This window comes from Camelus dromedarius, chromosome 33 (genome assembly GCF_036321535.1).
Source record: "Camelus dromedarius isolate mCamDro1 chromosome 33, mCamDro1.pat, whole genome shotgun sequence".
NCBI classification, from domain to species: Eukaryota; Metazoa; Chordata; class Mammalia; order Artiodactyla; family Camelidae; genus Camelus; species Camelus dromedarius.
In genome coordinates, this window is record NC_087468.1 from 15,935,672 (window position 1) to 15,947,610 (window position 11,939).

The window sequence follows — 11,939 nt, forward strand, 5'->3', positions numbered from 1 at the left end:
TAGGACTTCAACATATGAATTTGGGGAGGGGGTGCAGTTGGGGCAGTAACACTTGCAAGCACAATCCAGTGAACATCATGAAGGTTCCAGAATGTGTATCCATCTTGGACGCTTTCAGCCAGTTTTAGTGCTAATGGATTTGTGATAAACGAGGGGAAAACTCAGTCTGCCCTTTGGACATAGTCTTCTCAGCATTTTGATCTTTTCCTTTTAATCAAGTCAAAAGTATATTCTCGATATCTGGGGATCTTTGTTCCTTTTCTAAAAGTGAAGTCAACAAAGTTAGTAAGGAGAGATAGGGAAAAGTCTACTGAATGAGAAGACTCTAATAAAGAGGCTAATTTCCCCCGGGCATTTTGCCTCCCTAACTGGGCTCTCTCTGCATATTTTACTTAAAAACATTTAAAATTAACATTTGACAAAGCTGACATCTAAGATGTTGAAAAGTGATCTTGGGATATCGTGTGCCTAGATTGTTATTGTTACTCTATTCTCACTGCCAGTTTGAACCTTGTTTCTTCTTAATCTGTCATTTGCCTGTGCCACTCGGATATTCAGGACCTGTCAAAGTTTTGTGATTTCAAGGGTGCCTAGGAAAATGATGGCTGCTGTCCCGCTCTTAAAGTCCAACCCTTTAGCTTAACTTTGATTCCAATTAAAGTACAGATGAGGGTTATGCTAAGTTATTTACACTTCAACCTGACTGAAAGCTCTAATAAGGGGAAGGGCATAGAATAGTACGAGAGTCACAAAAATGGGTTTGGGGGCCCAGAAACTGGAAGCTTGGGGCACAAAAGACAAGCTCACCTGCCATTCAGTGTTGACCAGAGTTGACTGTTCCTTAGGGGTGCTTACGAAAGACCCGCAATACAAGATCTATCAGGAGTCTCTCTGATGAGGGATGCTGGCTCCTTGAATTTGTCACCTAATTCTTTGTAACAAATGACTGCAAACTTAGGGACTTAAAACAACACCCATCTATTATTTCACAGTTCTGTAGGTCAGCAGTCCAGGGGTGCTCGACTGGGTTCCCTGCTTTTGGTCTCTTGAGGTGCTGAAGTCAAGGTGTTGGCTGGGCTGGGTTCTTGGCTGGGCTCTCGGAAGGATCCACTTCCAAGTTCCGTCAGGTTGTTGGTAGAATCAGTTCTTTGCAGTTGTAGTTCTGAAGTTCCTGTTTCCTTGCTGACTGTTGGCTGGGGTTTGCCCTCGATCCTTGGAGACTGTTCACATCACTCCCTTGGTTTTGTTCATCTTCAAATCGGTATCGGTCATCGAGTCCTTCTCATATTTGGAATCTCTCTGAGTTTCCATCTGCCTTCGTTTCCTCCCAGCAGCTGGAGAAATGTCCATGCTTTCAAAGGCTAATGTGATTAGATTGGTCCTATCCAGAAATTTTCCATATTTTAAGGTCACCTAGGGACTTTACTTACAACTATAAAATCTTTTCACAGCGGTGCCAAAATTAGTTTGATTGAATAACCTCGGACCAGAAATTTTCTTGGATGAGGGGAGCTTTATAATTCTTCCTATCACATTCCTCTTAGACACATCTTGGTCCAGCAAACAGCATCCTACCTCCAGCCTGTGCCTGCATTACCCAAGGAAATCGAGGGTTAATCTGAGGCTGCTTATAAGCTCTGGAATCTAGTCAATTGTTTCTCATGGGTTTGTCACAGTTCACTTTGTGTATAATCAATTCGTAGTCCATAATTTCCTCTCTTAAGACAACTACAGAGCACTGTGAAGTCTGTAGTGGCTTGGGGCCGTCCTGTTGACCAGGGTTGGACCTGTGCATAGAGGGAGCAGGATTTGCTTCATGGTGTGTTTGAAAGACACCTTTATGTCTCTCTGATTTGCATCTAGGACTGCCCACCCCCTCCCCAGAGGACTTCTGGCAAATGGCAGTTCAGCCTTTTTTCTTGAGTTTCCAGCTTCCCACCACTCCGTAAAGAAAGCCTTTCCGCTGCAGTCAGCTGCAGCCATTACAATATTCTTAAATCGATCGCAAATTTGCCTCCCATTGGTCTCAGTTCTGGCACTGTGGAGGGTAGACCGTTCTGATGGCTCTTTTTTTGGTCTTATTCTATTTCCTGTTTTTCTATTTTTTCTTCTTTGGGAAGCAGCATATGTCTCAAGTCAGCTGAGATTCAGACCCTGATCTCCCTCTCAAGCAAAAATAAATGCTGCCCTTCTTAGATTTTTTCCCCCTCCTTCACATCTGCTCTGGACATTTCTTTAATGCACATTTCAGATGACGGTAGCTGCACCGGCCTGTGTGTTCCAGAAAGTGGCATCTGATGCAGATCACAAATACCTGGAAACCTGCTTAGTGCACCAGGAAGAGTGTGCTCTGCTCACCCAGTGGGATTGGAGAATGCCGTGGTTTGGGGGGAGAGGCTGTGCGGAGTGCGCCTGGTGTACTGTGTTCAGGGTGGTTGTGATGATGACCTTGTATCAGGAGCTTTGTGAGGTGGCAGACAGCCAGAGATCTTTATTGCGAAGAAGCACAAACTTCCATTTTTGTGTAGAAGGAGGTGACTAGTTAACAGTGAACCGGAAGCTGAGGTGACCTGGGAAATTTCAGGGCTCATTTGCATCCTATGCAGACCTTGAAGGATATGTGCACGTAGCATCCTGTGTGCTATGAGCTTGTGCTTAGTGTGTCGGCATTCAGGGCTACAGTGGGGGGCAAACACGCGGTTCAAGGATATTCCATGTGCAAGCAGTTATCAGCGGATGCCACCCTGCGCTTTGAGATGTGAGTGAAACTGTCTTGACACCCCCTTGAACATCCTGTGGGAAGTTCAGTGCCCACCCCAAGATTTCTGTGCATTCCTGGGAGTGTCCGCCTCACGGGCACTTCTGAATCAGAGCGCCTGTCTCCCCATACCCTTACCCCCCATCAGTCTCATTTTCTTGTCCTGTTCCTTCTGCTCTGTGCTTATCCAGCTCCAGAACTTAGCATTTCCCCTTGCTTCCCCCCCCCAAACTGGTCACACAAAGCATTTAAAACTGTCACAGGTTTTATAGATGCATTGGGGAGGAGAGAAGGTGATTTACGGTAACATTAATAATTTTAATTGGGATATTGGATATTCCTGTTCTTTTTAAAAACACACCAGCTTTTTTTCTTATTGTTTATTAGGGGTACACGTGTATTCTCTTACCTTACTAACATTATTAATTCTAATAGCTTTTCTTGTAAGTTCTCTTGGGTTTCCTATAGTACAATCACATTGTCTGCAAAAAGTGACACTTTTATTTCTTCCTTTCAAATTATTAGCCCTTTTATTTCTTTTCATTTCTTTGTGGCGCTGGCCAGGGCCTTGGTTCAGTGTGGGATACAGGTAGTTATATTACATATCAATTTATTCCCTTTTATCACTATTGTATTTTCAATCTCGGAGGGGGTGGCTGTCCCTGTTCTTAAAAGTCCTTCAGTTACCCTGTCACTGGGATTTTCTAACTGGTCACCTTCCTGTGGAGCCAACCTCTTGCCATGTTTCTTTGCCTTTCTCTCTTCCCTTCCCATCTCCCTCCCCCTCCCCTCTTCAAGTGCCCCCAGTATCTGTTCACTTCTCACATAAAACTATTTAGCTATCAATTTGATCCACCGTCTTCTGAACCATGGCCTCACCCACTATACTCAGAGGGACTTCCTTATGCATAGTTCCAGCACTCTACAGAATAAGCCTAAACATAGATGATCCTTTATGGGAACTCTTGAAATAAAACAATCTCCATCCACTACACATTACTTATTACCTAAAGGGAATTTACTGTGAAATTCTACGGCTACCAGGGCTGCAATGATTGGCATACTGGTCTTCTTCTAGACTAGAAGCTCTTTTAGGGCTGAGCCCTTCCATGTCACTTCTGTGTTATTATCTGTGCACATACAGCCCCTCACAGCTCCCCAGCATAAAGGAGAAGCTCAGGGTAAATTAAAACTGACTTGGCCAATGTTCTCCTTCTGGATCTGCAGGGAGTACCCTTTGAGGGTTTCCATAGATGAAAAACTGAGTCCTGAAGAGGTGCCCCATTTGGACCTGCGAGACCAACGCCAGAGTCTAAGCCCATAGCCATCACGCACGTCGCCTGGTTCCGGTCTTCTCAGCCCTGGCTGCGTGGCAGGATTGTTTGAGGAGCTTTAAGAAAGAACCAGTGACCAGGCACCCCCACCCCCCACCCCATGAAATTCCAATTTAATTGGCCTGAAGTGGGGCGTAGACATCGATCCTTTTTATAGCTCCCCAGGCAATTCACAGGGCAGCGGGGGCTGAGTACGAAGGCAGAGCAGGCATGCGATGAACTTGTGTTGAATCTCAATCAGGGGACTCAACCTTAGATGAGAAAATGTGCCCAAATGCATTTCAGAGCTAAGCCCTGCACACATATAAGAAGGTCTGTTTGATATTTAAGTCGGTACTTATCCAGGGTCTTCTTTGTTCATACCATGGACTAGAGAAACAATTATATACGGTCTCTCTTAAGCAGGAGATGGGTGGAGGGGAGCGGGAGGAGGAGCATTTCCTCCCTGGCTTTGTTTAGCATCGCCAGGGCATGGTAATAATAAAAAGCAGACTGACTTTTGGTTGGTTTTATTATTCTTAAATTCTCTCCTCTCCTGTCCTGCATCACTTGGTATGTTGCCGCTGCTGCCTTTAAGTATATCATCCAAATTACAAATTAAATGTGTATATAAGTAAAATTATTTACCATCAGTATGTATAAATACTGTATAGTATAGTAGGATTATATTTATATGCAAATTATTCATATACTTATGCTAAATATGTAAATCTATGAATCAGACTATATAAATAAAAATATTTCTCATAACAACCTTTTGAGAAAAGCATCATTATCCTCATTTTACAAACGAGGAGCCTGAAACAGAGAATTTGTCCCTTGCCCAGTGCTAGGAGAGCTAGTAATGAGTAGAAAGCATTTGTTGTACATTTACCTCTATTATTTCTTTCAATTCTTTCAATAATCCTATGAAGAAAAAATTTTTAAAAATAAAAGGCATGGGATGAAGACAGAAGAAGTCCAAGGCAAAGGGCGTCCAAGTAATTTTCCTTGCCTCCCCCATCTAGGGAGTGGCTGAGCCGGAGCTTGGCCCGCGTCAGACACCGTGTCCCCTAGCTTCTGCTGTGCTGCCTCAGTGCAAGGTGGTGGGGGGTGCAGCTCAGATACTTTTTCTCAGTCTACTGGCCCTTCTTCTTTACCCTCTATACTTTCCTCTTTGATTCTTCCTCCTTTGCTTTCAACGTTCACGTCCCGATTAATTGAAGGAAACTGGAATATGCCACTCCAAAATATGGTGCTTTGACATGAGGAATATATTGAGCTGAAGACAGTTGTGAGGAAGTGGGTATAAGAAAAGCTCCCTAGCCTTCTCCTGTTGCCTAAAAGCAGGACCCACATTTTCAAAGGTGTCCCTCCTCCCCTCTCCACCAGGAGGGACAAAAGTTAACTAACAGCAGAGACAGCACTGGACTCTCATCACTCTGGAGATGGCATCCGAAGACTCGACATAAACTTCACCAACTAGTCTGTACCTACCGTCAATTTCCTATGTGTTTACCTTCCCATAGTGTCTTGTTCTTGGAAACCTAGTAACTCCTTCCTTGGTCTTGCCTTTTCTCTACAGATTTCTTCCTTTTTTGTTGAAGATGCTCATAAGCCTGAATTCTAGACCGCCGCTTTGAGTTTCTCTTTCCTGGGTTTCTCCCAAGTATATGTGGGAGATACATGTTAATAAGCTTGTTTACTGGTCTCTGCTTAATGTGCCTTTATTACAGAGCCCCCGACAAGAACCTAGTGGCTAGTGGAAACATTTGCCCTCCCCTACACGAAAATAATGCACACAGCTCACTGGGTTCCCCTTTATCCCTGTGACCTGAGTACATCTTCCTGGTTCAACAAAGGGTCCCTCACCCAACATATCTGAAGTCAGACTCCTCCACTAGCCCTCACATCTGCATCTCCTTTTGTGCCAGGGGCCTGACTGACTGCAGCAGCAGCCAGCAGTCTCACACTAGACTCCACTTTCCCCCTGGGAGTTGCTTCGCCATCTCCTCAGGCAGGGGCGTGGCTGCAGGGCACACAAAGCTAGCATCGGAGCTCTCTCTCACAACCCCTCCCTGTCTCCTGGGTCCTCTTTTGCTTCTATCACAAACGTAGATTCTGCCAAAAAGGATTACAGTTCTAAGAAGAATTTGAAACTAAATTGGGTGGTTGTGTGACCTTGGAGAGGTTAGCAAATGTTCCTTCTGGATCCCTTCGTCTGTAAGACGGAGATACTGTTAAGACCCTGAAGGAGGGCCTGAGGTGGAAAGCATAGCAGACAAGCAGTTATCATCATGGAGGGGACACGTCCCTGCAGGAGGGGGAGGGACTTCTTACTCTGCCTGTCTTTCTAGATTCAGTTTGTGATGGAGGCCTGGAGTTTGGAGATCTCTTTCATTTCATCTGTTTAGAATTAAAAAGTTAATATGATCACTACTATGATCTGAATTGCGTCTCCTGACATTTTTATGCGGAAACCCTAGCCCCTCAATGTAACTGTGTGTGGAGACAGGGCCGTTAAAGAGGTTATTAAGGTTAAATGAGCTTATGAAAGTGGGGCTCTAATCCGATTCGACTGGGCTCCATCAGAAGACGGAGAGACACCAGGGATGCACGTACAGAGGACAGGCCATGTGAGGGCACAGCCAGAAGGTGGCCCTCTATCTGCAAGCTTTAGGAGAAAGCAAACCTGCTGATGCCTTGATCTTGAACTTCCAGGCCCTAGAACTGTGAAAAAAACCCCAAAATCCCTGTTGTTTAACCCATTCGGTCTGTGGCATTTTGTTACAGCAGCCCGAGCAAATTCATACACTCCGCTTTGCACTGTAAAACATAAGCTAAGGTGATTGTTTCCAGTGTGTCCATTCCATCCCAGCCTGGCAGCATGCAAGTAAAGAACATTCAAGACTGGACTTGGCCACCCCCACAGTGACTCTCATCTCTTTATTACAGTAAAGAAAAGACCCCTTTAATTTGCATGTGAAGAGTTTTGTTGCTAATGCCTTAAGTGGCATAAGCAGCTTTCATCTTGCTGGAAGGAAAAAAAAAGTTTTCTCTTTGTACAGTACTTCTGGTCTTTTGTGTCTTTAAGTCTTTAAACAGACTTTGATGTTTGTCTCATTTTTATTTTTGTTGTTAAACCTCTCTGCCAGGCAGGAATACTCAGTGGAGTCTCATGCCATTCTCTCCCTCTTAATTGGACCTGGTATTGAGTGACAGACCGAACGATCTTGAATTAAGAACAATGACAAACTGCCCTCGGATGGTACTCGTACTTAAAAGGAAATACTCCCATTAAACAAATGTTATGTCATCAAGAAACCCATTAATAACCCTGCCAATGATCATAGCTGTGTAATTTTTCTCATCACTGTTAATAACCAGTAAAATTATAATTGCAGATGGAGCTTAATTAAAATTTTCTATCCTATTAATGAGTGTCCATGCTTCAGATCTCCCACCAAATGGTCTGCAAAATTTAGACCATATTTCTTTAGGCCCAGGTTTTTGGAAGACATGAGAAAGTATGGACAGAAACGGAACTGGATTATAAAATTTCAATATGCTGCAATTATGAGTCATTGGATATTAGAGATGAAATTGGCCTTGTATATCATTTAAACTAATTCCAATATTTTAGGCTGATCTTTTATTTTACGTATTTGTAGCTCCTAAGTACAAGATAATACAAACAGTAAAGAAAAATTGCTTATCTCCTAAGTAAATAAACCTTTTACTTATCAAGTAAACCTAGCTCCTTGATAGATAACTACTTTCCCTTTTTACACCCTCTTACTATCATATACATTCATATACATAGTGACACAGACCAGCCCGATGCTCACCAGCCCCACCCTCTCTTCCTCCTGACTATTCCCTACCTCACACCTTCCAGTCCCTTTCATCTGGGTTTGGCCAGGAGCTATGTGACTTGTTCTTGCCAGTGTCCTCGAGCAGAAGCCATGTTTGTCACTTTCAAGAAGAGGCAGTTAAGAGCAGGGGAGCTTCTTCATGTCTCATTTCCTCCACCTGCCTTCCAAACAAAAAGGCACCAGGGGACGAGGCACTGGGCAGCGGTGGAACCATTCGTTGTAAGGATCCTGTGTCCCGACCTAACTGCATGGAGCAGAGACCACCTACCATTCCCCACTGATCTAAATTAGACTGTGATGTGAGTGAGAAATTAACCTTTATTAGTTTCAGCTACTGAGATTTTTAAGGATTATTTTTATAGTGCTTAGCCTACCCTCACCCATATATTTTACCTAACTTCATAGCTAGTTACAATTTTTCCTTTGACTCTAAAAAATGGATTTCGCTGGATGTAGAGTTTCTACGTACTCGACCGTCTTCCATGTGATACAGAGTTATGATTTTAATGCCTAAAGAATTGTCCATGTTAAGCCATGTGCCGAATGAGCATCACCATTTTTCAAATATTACATAGGTCATTTCTTGTGTTTTCCTTTTTAGGGAATATCCTTACGTATATAACATATTTCCTTAGGATTATGTTGACAAATTGGTTTTTTTCTTTATCAGTCATGTATCAGTTTACATTGCCCCTAGCCATTACAAGAGTGTAATTCATATTCCTGAAATTGAGAAAGATTTGCTCGGCATTATATTGATACTTTGTGTATAAATACTTTATATATAAATTATGTATAAAAGCACATTATATTTAAGCTCTTTATATATAAATATAAAGTATATATATAATACATATACACTTTATGTAACCACTGTATGCATACATTTATAGAATCATGTTATAATTTGTACTGATTCAGTAACTGGTGAGTTTGATGTTTTCCAAACACAAACATATTCGCTTCTTTCACATGGGGAATTTAGTCCTGCCCCCTGGGGAGCGTACTACCCTTCAGTTTAACAGATGACACGACTGGGAGTTGAGGTGTTCGGTGAGGACAGACAACGTTAAGACAATGGCTCCATATCAGAACACAGATCTGATCATTTAAATATAGTGATTTTTCTATTATAACAAACCCTCCGTGTTTATGAAACACGGCCCTTATGACTATCACCCTGGAAAGAATGATCATGACATAAATAAAAAAGGATCTCACACTGTATCGTTCCTTGTAAGTTAACAGACAAGGTGAGTTCAGTAGAGGCCTGTGGGCACCCAGTGGTGCGCAGCCTTGGAAGCTCAGATATCTTGGTCAAGCTCAGCCCCGCCAAGAACAACAATGTGGCCTCCCAGCCTAGCCTCCTAGGTTTTGTCTCTCTGACATAGGGATGAATGATTCCTAGGCGAGTGACTTCGTGTTAGTTATTGAGTGACTGACTATTAGAAATGGCAGGAAGAGGGACAGAGGCATATGATACCCGAGTAGCAGTAGGTCATACTAGGTTTACCTAGAGAAGCAAGAGATAACACTGGAGAGACAGGTTAGAGCTGGTGCAGCTCAGCTCAGTGAGCAAGTTCCTACTGCGTGCCAGGCACTGCCAAAGGCACTGGGCTGCTGAAAGGTAAATCAGACAGGGGTCTTGATTGAGCTTTTAATCACATAAGACAAATTTCATGAAGAAGTCAGGAGGCTTTGTAATAGACTGGAGTACAGGACTCAACCCTGACTTCTGTGAGCTCAGACAAGTTCCAAGCTCCCAAAATTCCTCAGGGTAACTTTCTTATCTGTAACTTTGGCGTAACTATAGTACATAGGTTTGTTGGAAAGCAAACTGGGATTTTTACCTGCAAAGATTTTTATGCACTGCCTGGTGGAGAGTGTGTCCGTTAAATGCTAGTTACTATTTTTAGGGTTTTATTAACTGGGAAGACCAACTGTCAAAAGAGTTACAGTACATCATGATTAAACCCAGCATGGAAACATCTATAAGATGCAACATGAGCACTGAAGAGACCTAGAGATACAGTTAATCCGAAAGTAGGCTGGATTAGTGATACCAATTCTTTTTTCTTTTTTTTTTTTTAAGTTGGAGTATAGTTGATTTACAATATTGTATTAGTTTCAGGTGTATGGCATAGTGATTCAGTATTCTTGCCGATTATACTCCATTATAGGTGATGCTAAGATAACGGGCATAATTCCTTGTGCTGTACAGTATATCCTTGTTGCTTATCTATTTTATATATAGTAGATTGCATCTGTTATCCCATACCTCGAATTTGTCCCTCCCCTCCGTCCCTTCTGGTAACCACAAGTTTGTTTTCTATATCTGTGAATCTTTTTCTGTTTTGCATATATATTCATTTGTATTATTTTTTAGATTCCATGTATAAATGGTATCACACAGTATTTATCTTTCTCTGATTTATTTCACTCAGCATAATATTCTCTAGGTCCTATGTTGCTGCAAATTGCATTGTTTCATTGTTCTGTTCTATGTATATACTACATCTTCTTAATCCCATTGTCTGTTGATGGGCACTTGGGTTGCTCCCATGTCTTGGCTGTTATGAATAGTGCTGCTGTGAATATTGGGAGGCATGGATTGATACCAAGTCTTGACCCCTCTGTGCCCATGGCCTTGGGCATATAATTTATGCAGTTCTGTCCATCTCTGCAGGAAAAATTATACTTTCTTGTCCCATGACTTTGGTTGGCCATGCTATTTGCCTTGACCAATGGATGTTAGCAAACAGAAGGCAAACAGAAGGTTGAACTGTGTTTGTGGAACTGTGTGTGTGTGGCTCCTGTACTTCTTAGCAAGGAGAAGAACATGTCCTGCTCTGCTGATTGTCTCAGAAAGAAGGTGAAACACACATAGACCCAGGAAGCCAGGCCAGGCCAACAGCTCTGTAGCCTGAAGCAGAAGTTACTACCTCTTTTAGCCCAGCTTAGAACAGTTGACCCCCACACTCATAAGCAAGAAGTAAATGCTCATTGTCTGTCAATTAGATACGGTATTCTGTTGTTGTTCCACAGCAATATTTGACTGATACAAGGTTCATGGTCAAATGTGATTTTTTTTTGGAAAAGTGGCTTAAAAATTGGATTTTGACCAAGAAATAGGAATTTTCTAGGAGGGAAAATGGGGTAAGGGTATTCCAGAAGAAAGAATATCAAGTACACAATTGAGTAGTGTGAAATACCACAATTTAGCATTTTAGTATTTGGGCCCTGATTGAAACATATATGGTTAATAAAGGAATCATACAAGAAAAGATCATGGACGTAAAGAAGTACTCAGTATGCACAAAAGAGATCTAAGACGTAAAGAAAATTAAAATAGAGTCTGTTTTTTTTTTCCCTGAAAGAAGAAAATCCATTATAGCAATAAGTAAAATAATAGATTTTTTTGAAAGTGACAAAAAATTTACAAAATAAAATGGAGATAATAATTCTCATTAATTAATGCCAAAGTTATGTTTAAGCGGGTGAATCATGCAATACCTCGGCTTTTTGCCTCCTACCTATAAAAATCACTCCTGTGACCAATCCCTTCTCAACACAAAGGTCCCCCCCCCACCCCTTTCCACTGTTTTCAATGAGCTCCTCTCTTCAGATCTCCTAGGGCTCATAAACAGATCTCTGTCTTCCTAATTTAACTTAGAGTGGAAAGATTGTTGAACTGGGAATCAGAAGTTCTTAGCAGCTGTCCTGCTCAGCCAGTGATGTGCTTAACTCCCTGGTCCAGCTCTTGTATTGCTTTGGGCACCACAGACTCATCTGCAGAGTCGGAAGTCTTGACGAGATAGTCTTTAATACCCCATCCCGTCACAGTATCCTTGCATCCACGCATCTATCCACCCAGCAAGTATTTCTTGCATCTCTACGGTGTGCCCGACCACGTTCTAGATTTTGTTCTCCCTCTGGAGGTAAAAGACAGTCAATAACTAACCTGATAAATGAGAACAATGTGTCATGCTGATG